Source organism: Solanum pennellii, chromosome 7, assembly GCF_001406875.1.
Source record: "Solanum pennellii chromosome 7, SPENNV200".
Taxonomy (NCBI): domain Eukaryota; kingdom Viridiplantae; phylum Streptophyta; class Magnoliopsida; order Solanales; family Solanaceae; genus Solanum; species Solanum pennellii.
In genome coordinates this window covers 49,531,972-49,546,159 of record NC_028643.1, presented here as the reverse complement: position 1 = coordinate 49,546,159, position 14,188 = coordinate 49,531,972, and the positions used below count along the sequence as shown (strand labels likewise).

At 34.7% G+C, this 14,188-nt stretch overlaps 2 pseudogenes; both read right to left on the bottom strand.

Annotated features, from left to right (window-relative positions):
• Positions 1-1,328: 1,328 nt before the first annotated feature.
• Positions 1,329-1,901, bottom strand: LOC114078005 (annotated as a pseudogene).
• Positions 1,902-9,327: 7,426 nt separating this feature from the next.
• LOC107025045 lies at positions 9,328-12,677 on the bottom strand (annotated as a pseudogene).
• Positions 12,678-14,188: the final 1,511 nt, after the last annotated feature.

Here is a 14,188-nt window from a genome sequence, read left to right as displayed (position 1 = left end):
TTCACCGATAAGACATCCCAATCTTTGTCACTCAACTAACCATCGTCTTACAGTGCCCGTAAGGGTTTTCACTCACAACACTCTCTTCTTCACTTTCTCCCATAGTTCGCCTACATAATTTCTCAACCATAAGAGAACTGAAGAACATGATTATCTTTTTATTGAGTGATTAGACCGAACCCTAATGAAGGGCTGCCTACGTATCCTTTTAGGAATCAGGTCAAACGTAGTTCAAAGAACTTTTTGTGTTTTTATTTCATTTTTTTAATTTAACTTTTTTTTTAAAAAAAACACCAGACCAGTGGTGTTTGAGATAAAAGAGGATACATTTTTATCTTCTCATCATAAAAATGACAAGAAGTGCTAAATGTAGTATCTCTTGATCGAATCTACAATGACAATCGTGTCAATTGCCTTTCCCTCCATATCCGCCAATTGCAAAGCTCCTTTGGATAACACTTGCTTAATAACATAAGGGGCCTTGCCAATTTGGAGCAAACTTTCCTTTGGCCTCGTCTTGGTGGGGAAGGATACTTTTCACAACAAGTTGACCCACTTCCAAAATTTCTTGGGCGTACTTTCTTATTATATTCCCGAGCCATCCTCTGTTGATATAATTGACCAAAACAAATTGATGTCAATCTTTTTTCTTCTATCAGTGCTAATTGTTCAAACCTCGATTTAACCCATTCTGTATCCTCAATTTCTGCTTCAACAATGGTTCGAAGAGAAGGGATTTCAACTTCTGCGGGTATGACAACCTCAGTTCCGTAAACCAATAAGTAAGGAGTTGCACCGACTGACGTACGAACAGTCGTGATATATCCCATGAGAGCGAAGGGTAATTTCCTATGCCACTGTCTAGATCCTTGCACCATTTTCCTAAGAATCTTCTTGATGTTCTTATTCGAAGCTTCAATAGCCCCATTTGCTTTGGGACGATAAGGGGTTCAATGACGATGAACAATTTTAAATTGCTCACAAACTTCCTTCATCAAGTGGCTGTTGAGATTCATTGCATTGTCTATAATAATGATTTTTTGTATGTCAAAATGACAGATGATGTCGGAATGAACGAAGTCCACCACCGCTTTCTTGGTAACTAATTTGAAGGTGACAACTTCTACCCATTTGGTAAAGTAATCGATGGCAACTAAAATAAACCGATGACCGTTAGATGCTTTTGGCTCTATTGGCCCAAGAACGTCTATTCCCCATGTAACAAAAGGCCATGGAGCAGACATCGGATGCAACTCTAAAGGGGGTGAGTGAATCAAGTCGCTATGAATTTGGAATTGATGGCACATGCGAACAAATTGGAAGCAATCTCACTCCATGGTCAACCAATAGTATCCATTCATGTGTGGGCCACATACCCCTGATTGTACCTCATTCATAATTGTTTCCGCCTCTTTATTATTCACACATCGTAATAAATTCAAATTCGGAGTCCTTTTATATAAGATATCGCCACTTAAGAGGAACCCATTGGTGAGTCGCCTAATAGTTCTTTTTTGATCTCTATCAGCATGCAGTAGATATTCTCTAGCATTTATAAACTGTTTGATGTCGTGATACCATGGCTCACCATCTGCCTCTACCGCAATTATATTGCAATAACCATGTTGATCCCTAACTTGGATTTCCAACGGGTCAATGTAGGTATTACCTGGGTTTGGAAGCATCGATGCTAGGGTGGCCAAAGCATCAGCCAAGTAATTGTGAAACCTGGGAATATATCTAAATTCATTGGACTTGAACTTTTTTATGAGATCTTCTAAACATTGTTTGTACGGTATGAGCTTAATGTCTCAAGTTTCTGATTCGCCTCGAGCTTGTCGAATGAGCAAGTCGGAATCCCCCAAGACTAAGAGCTCATGTACTTCTAGATTTATTGCCATATTCAAACCCATGATGCAAGCTTCGTATTCTGTTGTGTTGTTGGTAGAAAAGAATCAAAGTCGTGCTGTGGCGGGATAATGACAACCGTCTGGTGAGATAAGAACTGCCCCAATTCCCACTCCATTTTTGTTGACAGCCCCATCAATATATAATTTCCATACGGTGTCATTATCAGGAATTTCTTCCTCGATAGAGTTGATCTCCTGATCAGGGAAGTATGTATTTAAGGGTTCGTATTCATCATCATTCGGATTCTCTATCAGATAATCGGCCAACGCTTGTGTTTTCATGGCGGTGCGAGTAACATACACAAAATCAAATTCGGTAAGCAAAATCTGCCATTTTTTCAACCTACCCGTTGGCATGGATTTTTGAAAAATATATTTCAGAGGATCCATTCGAGATATGAGGTAAGTGGTGTAGGATAAAAAATAGTGCTTCAATTTTTGGGCGACCCAAGTTAAAGCACAACATGTTTTTTCTAATAGAGTGTATTTTGCCTCATAGGATGTGAACTTTTTGCTCAAGTAATAGATGGCTTGTTCCGTTTTCCCCGTGACTCATGTTGTCCTAGAACGCAACCAAAGTAATTATCCGTCACCAAGAGGTATAAAAACAAAGTAACTACCAGGCTCTGAGGGGAGCAGTACCGGAGGACTAGCTAAATATTCCTTAATTTTGTCAAAAGCCTTTTTACACTCACTTGTCCATTTAATAGAAGCATCCTTTTTCAATAACTTGAATATCGGCTCGCATGTAGTAGTGAGTTGAGCGATGAATCGGTTGATATAGTTTAACCTTCCCAGAAAACTCATGACTTCAGTTCTGGTTTTTGGAGGTGGCAATTTTCGAATGGACTTTATCTTGGAGGGGTCTAAATCAATGCCTCTTCGGCTAACTATAAACCCCAAAATCTTGCCAGATGGAACTCCAAATGCACATTTAGCCGGATTAAGCTTGAGTTTGTACTTTCTCAACCTTTCGAAAAATTTTCTTAGTTCACGCACATGGTCAATTTGCGTTCTAGACTTAATGATGACATCATCGACATATACCTCAACTTCTTTATGCATAATGTCATGGAATATTGTAGTCATAACTCTCATGTAGGTTGCCCCTGCATATTTTAGACCAACTGACATTACCCTATAACAATATGTACCTCACGGGGTAGTGAAAGCAGTTTTTTCTGCATCTTTTTCATCCATGAGAATTTTGTGATGTCCGGCGTAGAAGTCCACGAAAGATTGAATCTCGTGTTTAGCACAATTGTCAACCAATATATGAATGTTGGGTAGTGGAAAATTGTCTTTTGGACTTGCTTTGTTTAAATCTCGATAATCAACACAAACTCTGATCTTTCCATCCCTTTTTGGTACTGGCACAACATTAGCCAACCAACTAGTGTATTGGATGACCCTGATCACTTTTGCATTCAATTGCTTCATGATTCTCTTTGATTTTATCGCTCATATCTGTCTTAAATTTTCTCTGCTTTTGGTGGACAGGTGGAAAATCAGGATGTATGGGAAGTTTGTGAACTACCAAATCAGCACTTAACCCCGGCATGTCATCATATGACCAAGCGAAGACATCTTTGTATTCAATCAAAACTTGAATTATGTCGTCTCGAATATTTCGATCTACATGAATGCTTATCTTTATTTCTTTCATTTCTTTGGGAGTTCCCAAATTAAAAACCTCTGTTTCACTTAAATTAGGTTTAGGCTTATTTTCAAATTGATCCAAACCCCTTTTTATTTCTTCATCAGCTTCATCTTCATCATATTCCTTAGACTTAGGATTCATTGTTATGAGATCAGACAACTTTTTAGGATCTAATTGTAAACTCCGCATGCATGTCATATTATTAAAGTTAACGTAACTAAAATGAAAATAAGATGGCAATTATTAGAAAGAGTAGGAACAAAGAAGATGACTAAAACTTCATTGCATTGAATGGGAAAGGATAGAAGCGTTAACAATAAAGAGAAACAACTAGAATGTTTGAATTACAACCCTGAGATTAATCCAAGAAAATAAAAAAAAAACAGCAAAACAAAACTACCATGACTCCTTTTTTGTAGGGAGAGGAGTTTCTTTTCAGTTATTGAGTTGGACATTCGGGCCGATAAACTGCACATCCATATGACTAGTGCCCTCACCCCTATGAGTCATGTTTACCACATATAACATTTCCTTGATACCTTGACACATTTCATCCATGTCATTTTTGATTGGTAAGTCTGGACACGGTTCACCTCGAGATTTAATGAACGATTGAGCAATATGGGGGATCGGCTTCGATAGATTCCAAGAATTTATTTTACGATCTTTTTCCCATTTTCTATCAAATCTAGTTGTATTGAAACCCAAACCGAATGTATCTTGATTACCCATTGGACTGATAGGATTCACAATTCTTTGCAACGACAAACCTAACCCCTTTCCGGGTTCATAGCCGTTTTGTACCATTTGAGCCACCACCATGACTGAAGTAGAGGACAGACGAGGTTGGAGGATAGGATTTCCTTCTAAGAACTGATTAACTGTTATTATATCCAAAGCCTAATAGTTGAGGGATTACAACCCTTTTTAGCCTCAATGCATGGTATTGAAGGATCTCGGGTGATTGGGAGATCATCTTCACCATGGACAATGATTTCTTGTTTGTCATGTTCAAACTTGACCACTTGGTGTAGAGTAGATGGCACAGCTCTAGCCATGTGGATCCATGGCCTACGCAAAAGCAGATTGTAAAACGTGTCCATGTCTATAACTTGGAAAGTGATTCCAAACTCCGCTGATCCAAATGTAACAATTAAGTATATTTCACCAAGAGTATCCCGTTTTGCACCATCAAATGCTCGTACACAAACATTGTTACTACGAATCCTATCAGTGTTGATTTTCAAGCTTTGTAGAGTGGAAAGAGGGCATATGTCTACACCTGATCCTCCATCGACCATGACTCTCTTCACATAGTGTTCTTCACATTTCACGGTTAAATGTAGAGCCCTATTATGTCAAGATACTTCCAGGGGTAATTCATCATCAGTGAAAGTGATTCTATTCACCTCAAAAATTTGATTGACCATCTTTCCAAGTGACCTACTGTAATATTTTTTGATATATGTGCCTCATTCAAAATTCTGGTCAACACTTCACGATGTTCTTTAGAATGTATGAGTAATGACAATAAAGAGATTTGAGCAGGCGTTTTCCTAAACTGATCTATAACAGAATAATCTTGAGATTTCATCTTTTTCAGAAACTCTTCAGCATCTTCCTCAGTGACTGGTTTTTCATCGGCAACTGATTTTCTTTGATTTGTTTGTCCCTCTTTAATTCTTCCGGAGCATAACATCTTCCGGAACGAGTTAAGCCTCTTGTTTCATTTGTTTCTTAGACAATCTCCTTTCCCTTGTGAGTATAGACGACTTTGTTGTAGTTCCACGAAATGGCCTTGGTGTTTGTGATCAGAAGTTATGCTGCAATTTGTATCACAACTGGCTCTTTCATACTTTCTTGATTTTTATCAAACGTTGAAAATTTACCAGGAATGTAGCATTTTGGTCCATTCAATGGTACGTCTCCTTTTTTTTATAGATTCAGGGACATACAACACTAGCTTCCTTGAGTTCCCAAAATTTGAACGTGCACCTTTAACAATTATCGGTGCCCTTTTTATGGTTTCTAAAACCATACTAGACTCTTCTTTTGAAACCTTGCTTTCCACTTTTGTTCTACTTGTTTGCTCATAATCTTCAAAAATGTCAACCATCCCCACAACACGCTCATTATTATGAGCAGGGAGTGGGTTATTGGTGACATTCGGTGCTTCCTCATTGCGTACCTCGATTACCTTATCCTCGATTAACTTTTCAATGACTCTTTTTAGGGTCCAACAATTCTCTGTGCTATGAACTGGAGCGTTGGCGTGATACTCGCATATAACAGTTGGATCAAAACCTCTTGCATTATGATTTACAACGTACGGATTGACAGGTTCAACCAGTCTCAATTGTATTAATTTTCGTAACAAACTCGTATACGATTCCCCAATTGGGGCAAAATTTTGTTTTTGATCTTGTTCTCTCGTATAGTTTTTCCGGGGACGTGGATTGTATGGCGCCTGGAAATTTTGTTGTTGGGGGCGAGAAACTTGTGGGGCAGGCTCCCGCCATTGTTGGCGCGAAGGAGGCCGGACATATGCCTGAGTATTGAGAACTGCATATTGGGACGGGTAATAATGCTGAGGAGAATTATATTGTTCTTGTTGGATTTGACCATAAGGATTGTTCATGCTTATTTGAACACCTCTTGATCCAGATGCCGTCATGGACCCTTTCTCCTTCTTTTTTCGATTGGTAAAATTACCGGATCAATTTTGTATTGATTGTGTGGTAGCTCTAATGGCTGCTTGAGTCACAATCTTACCCGACTTTATGCCATTCTCTACCATTTCTCCGATCTTAATCGCTTCGGCGAAAGGCTTGCCAATTGCGGCGAGAAGATAATGAAAGTAGTCAGGTTCTTGAGCCTGGAGAAAAACATCAATAACTCATAGTCTTTCATCGGCGGTTTGACTCTAGCCGCTTGCTCCCTCTATCTTATGGCATATTCCCTAAAACTTTCTGATGGGTTTTTTTCATATTAGCTAGGGAATCGCAATCGGGAATAATATCGATATTTTATTGAAATTGTTGGACAAAATCTTGTGCCATATCATCCCAAACGTGCCAATGAGAAATGTCCTGATCGATAAACCATTCTGATGCTACGCCCGTTAAACTCTCACCAAAGTAAGCCATAAGAAGTTCTTCTTTTCCTCTGGCTCCTCTCAACTGATTACAAAATCTTCTCAAATGAGCCACTGGATCTCCATGACCATTATATTTATCAAACTTTGGAGTTTTGAACCCTAGAGGCAAGTGAACATCTGGAAACATGCATAAGTCCTTAAATGAGACACTTTTGTGTCCTCCTAGACCTTGCATATTCCTTATGTTTTGTTCCAAACTCCTCATTTTCCTTGCAATTTCTTCATGTTACTCATTCTTAATGTTTTTTTCAACTTCAACTGGAGAACTGTATTGGTGGTGGTAAGAGTTAGGAACATTGAAAGTTAATTTAGGGGCATGACCTTGGCCATATTGATCTTTGAGTATAAGGTCATCATTTGATTTCTGTACCAGTGTCGGTTGAGGAATTGTATTAGTTTGGACAATAGGCATGAAAAGTGGATTATTCATCATTGATGGTTTTAATGGGTTTACTAAGGAAGTTCCGGCAGTATTAGATGTGTTTATGTAGGGTCTAAACCCAGGTGGATAAACCGGGTCACTTGTTGATACTTTGATGGGGAATGACACATTCGCATTCAAATATTCTCGAATTGAAGGCGGAGGAGCTTGCCTATTCATCCAAGCTTCGTACATTTCGGTCATCTGTTGTCTTAACATTTTCACCTCTTCTATAGGTACCGATTCTTGCACAACCATTTGGGTTTGTGCGTCTTCATTTTCCGAGTCTGTTCCGTCTTTACATGTCATTTTTTCTTTCCCTTTTGATCTTGTGTTATATTGATGAGATGCCAGCTCTCCTCACAAACCAACCACCTTTTAAACTCTCTAAATTCTCATATATATTAAAAAAACATGTGTTAGGATTCAACATATTGAGGATATTAAATTCACGTTGTATGTTATACACCTAGATTTTCATATGTCTATAATGTGTTGTGGAAGACTTTTATGTTTCATCCCGGCTTTGGACGACTTGCTTATGTCATTTGGTCCCCTACTTTACTTACTTGAATAATTTGAATGCATTTTGATCGAACCTATTAAAGGTTGCCTACGTATCATGTTTGAACATGAATCAGATCATTACGCAGTTCATGTGGGTAAATTTCTTTCAAAAGAAAAATACGACATTTGTTTAACTTTAAAATGAAAATACCATTCAAATCAAAATGACCAACATAAAAACATCAAATTACTTAAGATTAAAACAAAATTTGACGAACTAAAAAGAAACAAAAATAATAATAATAAAAAATCATCTCCGACATTTCTTGATCATCAATTGCCCCTAGGCTAGATTAGACCTTGAACAAAGCTTTCGGCAGATGTGGTGCTAATGCACGCGCCTCTCGACCCAGGCTCTCATCCCTTCGATGGAGATGACCACCATAAAGATCAATCAAGCTCTCTGTCAACTGAAGCACTTGTCCTTTCGCCTCCTCCATATACTCGTGACAATTCTGCAATCATTCTTCAGTAGTGACAACTTCATCACTCAGATGTTCTTCATGTGCTTGAAGTTCTTCAATTTGGTTATGAAATTCTTCACGCTCTTCCATCCATTGATTTCTTTCGGTCGCCACTTCTTCTTGGTACAATGTGAAACGGTTTGCGATGTCCCTTACTCGTCCCATACAGGCTTTTAATTGATTTTGTAACCTAGCTTGCGCATGTATTAAGAGGCTCTTTTCTTTCTTATATTCTTTCTTCTGTTGCTCCATAGAACCTGTGACAATGCCTAAATCTTCATGTAGGGTTCGAATAGTAGATAGATGCTTCTTTTCAACCCTTTTTTCAATCAATGTAACTCTTTCCTCGAATATTGCATCACGTCGAGCAAACTCTTCTTTAACATTTTTTAGGTCATTGCTTAGGATATCTAAAGTAGACCTATAATTTCTTTCCACCTTGAGTCGGGCCTGCTTGATTCTTACTTTAATTTCCTCTTCTCGATCTATGATTTCTCGCGCTGATTCTTCAGGCATTATTCTGAGAGGGGCTTGATCAAAGAACCAATGGAGGTATAAGGGGTCAACTTCTCCTTCAACACGATCATCAACCATAGCTTTCAAACTTAAAGTTCGACGACCAACCCAAATCTTTTGAGCTTCTGATTCTCGATCTCGATCTTCAAATGCTACCTCCCACACAAAATTCTGCGTATCCTCGGCTTAAGGTAAAATTTGTTTTTGTCCTATTTGGCGTATAACTCGGAGGGGTATGTATGGTTGGAACCCGCAAAGGCCTGTCAGAACGAAGAATGGACGATAGGAAGACATAACAATTACCTCACTAGCAGGAAACCAATGATAGTTCCATGTAATTTTAGATGCCGTCAATTTAAGAAGATAATGTCTCAATGCTTTGACACCTTATGGCAATTTTTCTCCTAATTCTTTCATCCTTTCTGGGTGGCTCAAAATATAATTCGTCCAGTCGAATTTGAAATCTGTCGCAAAACGATGGCGATATAGGTGCTCTAAAAACCACATTTGCAATAAAATGCTACAACCTTCAAAAAAATCTCCTCCCTCTTTACATTTAGTCAAAGCACGATAAATATCAGCTAACATCATCGGCAATATAGTGGATTTTCTTTTCTTTATCATAACAGTGACTATTCCTGACAGACGAATACTGATTTTTTTATCCTTCCTTTGAAAAACCATAGCTCCCAAGAATGCTACCATGAATGCTTCTTGTCTATGTTTTTCCCAAGTAGGGAGGTGTTGTCCATTTTTAAGTTGTTTCCCATAGCTTGAAAATCCTTCCTTCTTTTCATATCTTGAGTACAAGAATTCCTAAGAAACCAACCCATTATCAAAACACTTCTTATGAGGATGGATGATGTGCATCTGTTCTAGAAAGTTACCTCTACTGACACTCCTAGGGGCTATCAGTGTTTTAGTTCGAAGATTTTGGCCTAAGCCTGTGAAACCGCCCAATTCTTCTAATGTAGGCGTCAACTCAAAATCACTAAATCGAAACACATTATTTGTGGAATCCCAAAACGGAATCAAAGCCTCGATCAAACCTCTGTCAAGACTAAATCTCATGATATCTGTAAGGAAACCAAGATGTTTGAATATCTCAGTCCGCCTAAATTAATGCATATAGTTTCACCAATCCATTAGTAATTGTGAGATTTTATCTGTGATCATAAACTTTGGCGGATCATTTACCATTTCGACTAATTCATCCCTTGGTCTTTTATCACACCTCATAGATCTTATGATTACCTGGTTGAGAAAAAGAAATCGGGATTTTTAAAATCAAATTTAATTGTGAAATTTTGATAATTCAAAATTATTTATTGGAGTAGTTAAAAAATAAAAATAAAAATGATTCAGAATGTCTAACGTGATCATTGATTCAGGTTGTTTTTGAAAAGAATGACCAGATAAAGAGATAATTTGGATAAAAAAAAGAGAAAGAAAAATAAAAGAATGTGTATATGTACAATTCAAAAGACATATATACATATATTATTAATATTATTAGATTTATTATTTATGTATTATTTTAATAAAAGCAAAAATAAAATTGAGGATTAGCTGTGTATGTATATATATGTGTATTAATTTGTTTATTTTGAATCATTGGTTGAAAATGGATAGAAATTAGATATTTATTTCTTTAGTCGATTATCCTAAAACCGGTCAACATTTTGTTACAGTCTTCACATGATGCAACAAGTAGCACAAAAATGCACATGATGGACTCACGAAAAGGTACCTGTCCTAGTCAGATTGGGCCCCTATGCCAAATCTCGATAAGTTACATGCACATGATGCAAATAAATCGGAACCTAGTAAGGATATCATGTGTGAAAGTTTCAATTCTACTAAGGTTTAACTTGTGGAGAAGATATCTAGACTGGCTGTAAAACGAGCAGACAACTCGAGTCAGGGAGTAGCAACATACGGGTAGCAGCGCTTTCCGGCTTTGTGCATGGGTGCTCCCATCCTATACATATTTAACTGAATGTCCTTCGCCATGGATCGAAGATCCACTGTCTATCTTGATAGAAGCGGGGTGCGCAGTCGCAATTCCCATATAGAAGACTCACAATAATTCGTGAGAGAAGACAGTTATAATCCAATTAAAATATTATCAAAACATTAAATAAATAAACAATTGGCATATTAAGTTAAATAAATACAATATCCAAAAGCGTAAATATATAAATCATAGTCATACATAAATCAATATTCAAAAGCTCGAATTCTAGTTAGTGATCCCCAGCGGAGTCACCATCTGTCATGCCCCTTTTTTTCTCTCTCAATATTTTTTGTTTTGTTTTGAAAGAAAAAGAGTTTTTCCAATTAAAGTGACATTTTGAAAAGGGATAATTATTATTCAGAGTCGCCACCTGGAATTGAGTTTTGGTGTTCCAAGTCACCTTATTCAAATCCCTAATCAAAAGGAAATTTGACTCTATTTTATTGGTCTGCGAACTAGAAATTATGGTAAGGAATTCTGTTGACCTAGGGGAAGGTGTTAGGCATTCCTCGAGTCCCGTGGTTCTGGCACGGTCGCTTTATTGACTTTAGTATGACTTAAATTAATTTTTGGATATTATATTATTTAATTAATATTAAAATTATTATTTACACTCTGATTTATTTTAAACTTATTTGAAATTGGCTTATTTATTTTAAATGGTTTTAATTTTTTATCACTGTGTATCCATTAATTTTTATCACTGTGTATCCATTAATTTTAAATTGCTTATATTTGTATGTTTTTATTATTTTTAATATTATGATAGAATTTCTACAAATTAGAATTCGTATGGAAAAGAGATTTTTCGAGTTCAAGATAATTTAGGATTATATATTTATTTATTTACTAGATAAAAAATAAGAAAAATAAATAAATTTTATAAGATTTGAAGTTAGTTTTTATCAAGAAATCCTAATTATATTAGGAATGTTATTTCTTTTAATGAAACAAAATTGGCAATTTTTTTAATTTTTTTAATTTTTTTTTCTTTTCTGCACTTTTTGTTTTATTTTAAATTTTATATACATATAAATATATTTTTTTTTCTGTGAAATTTGTTTCTCTCTTTTTTTTTTAATTTTATTTTATCATTATTTTTATTTTATTATTATTTTATAGATTTTGTCTTCTTCTCCTTTTTTTAAAATAATTTTTGTTACTTTTTTTTACGTTGTTTTTCATTCATTTTTTTTAATTTCTTGTTTTATATATTTTTTTTCCATTTCTTCTTCTCTCTTCTTCTTCTTCTTTTTTTTTTGATTTTTTCCTTTTTCACATTTTTTTTTTAATTTTTATTTTCTGTTTCTTTTTTGTTTTAAATAAAATTCATTTTTTTTCCTTTTTTTTTCGCTGTTTTTTGTTTTGTTTTATGCTTTCATGTTTTTTTTATTCTTTTGTTCTCTTAAAACAAAGACTCGAATTTTACTTTTTTTTATATTATAATTATTAATTGTAATTATCACTATTTTATCATGAATCTCTTGATGAAATTTACAATTCTACTTAGATAAAAAAAATTACTAATTATTTATATATCCTAATCTAACAAGTCTGTAAATTTATTTATTTATTTTTTTAGTGAAAAACTAGGCTCCTAAAAACATTAACTATTCAATTACAAAATCAATTTTAATATAAATTGCATCTAAAAGTTTAGACAATAATAATAATAATACAAAAAGGTATGATACATATTTTATTTCATAATATTTTTTAGCAAAAAACATTTTTATTCCGTTTTCCTGAACATTCATAAATTCTAAAAAGATTTTTTAAAAAAATTAAAAAAAAAATCACAACATGCATCACATATTGATACTATTCAAAAAAAAAACTTCATATTATTACTATAAGCATCAAATTTTCATACAACATTCCATTTAAATAATTCAAGAATTTAGAGTTACCTCGATGAGAAAATGGATACCACAAAAACAATTGCTACGATCTATTGATTTCCAAAGTAAATAATTGTTAAATAACTTTAAAGAGCCGCAAGACCGAAATCGCGAACAAAACCTCAGATTATAACTTAATTTTTAAGATAAAACTCACTTTTCACTCTTTTCTCTTTGATATCGTACTTTCTTTTTGTAATATTCTCTGTGTTTTTCAATTTCAGTCTCTGTGTGTTCTCTATCTCTCTCCGTATTGTTTCAACTGAACGTGTCTTTTTATAATATTTTTGGGTGAGAGTCTGGTGCTAATTAAAAGGAACGTAATAGAGTGGGATTAGGATTTATTTTGAAATATTGTTGAGGGAATTGGGGTTGAGATAAGAATATAAAATAAATAATAATAATAGCAAATTAACAAAATAAAAAATTTAAAAAATGTGTGAAGTTTTAAAAAAAACGTCCAAAAGGAAAAAAATAATAAATGGGATGAGATTTTTTAGAAAAATAAGTTAGGAAGTTGAGAATAATTAGGATAAGGTAAAACAAATTTGAAATCTTTAGGACTCCCCTTTTCTTTTCTTTTTCTATACTTTTTCATAATATTTTCTATATTATTATTATTATTTTTAGACTAGATAATTAACAAATAACTTATATTCCCAACATCTATTTATCAATTTTTTTATTATGAAACTATAATTGATCTTATAATTTTTATTAATTTATAATTTATTATCATTATTTTATTTTATTTTAAATATAACCCTTTTTAAATTGGTGTAAAATATATTATGTTTTGGTAAAAAATTAGGTGTTCACAGTATGCCCCTCTTTTCTTGAAAACATGAAGAGTTTTCATGCAAAGACCAGAACAATGTGACTAATTTTTTACTGAAATATTTATGGCAAAAATTTGAAAAATTTATTATAGAGAAGAGGTTTGACTGTGTCCTAACTTTTTTTAAAAACTACCTATCCTAAGTTTATGATAAGGAGTCATGCGTAGTTTCAATGAGCTAGGTAGTGGAGTGAGGTTTTGTCGAGATTCCGGTTCGTAACTCCAGCTATTACATAAAAAACAAAATGGAGAAGGAAAGATATGAAATCCTATCTACTCCGATAGTGCTAAGTCTTCATTTTGAATTCTCAGATATCGCTTCACCCTCTTTGGTAGGTCCATCGATTCCGAACTTTGCTCAGGACATCTGAATTTAAGACTTGAAACTTCATGACTTGACTTCAGCTACTGACGTTCTTCCGCATGATATTCTTGAAAACTTATTTTCTTGAAAAGATGAATTCTTTTATTTTTGAACTGCAAATTTGTGTATTATGTAGAAACCTGCACACAAAACAAAATTTCTGCCTGGTTTGCACTAGGAAATTTTGTGAGTTATTTATGAAAGCTATAAAAGTCTATACTAATAATAAAAATAATGTTTCGGTAGCCTATTACAAAATGTAAAAAAAAAAAAGACAAAAGGGAGTTTTGTACCCAAATTGCAATCAGGGGTTATTGTGTCCTATGAAGACATGAAAAATAAAATAGGGGTTATTGTGCCCTATATGCAACCA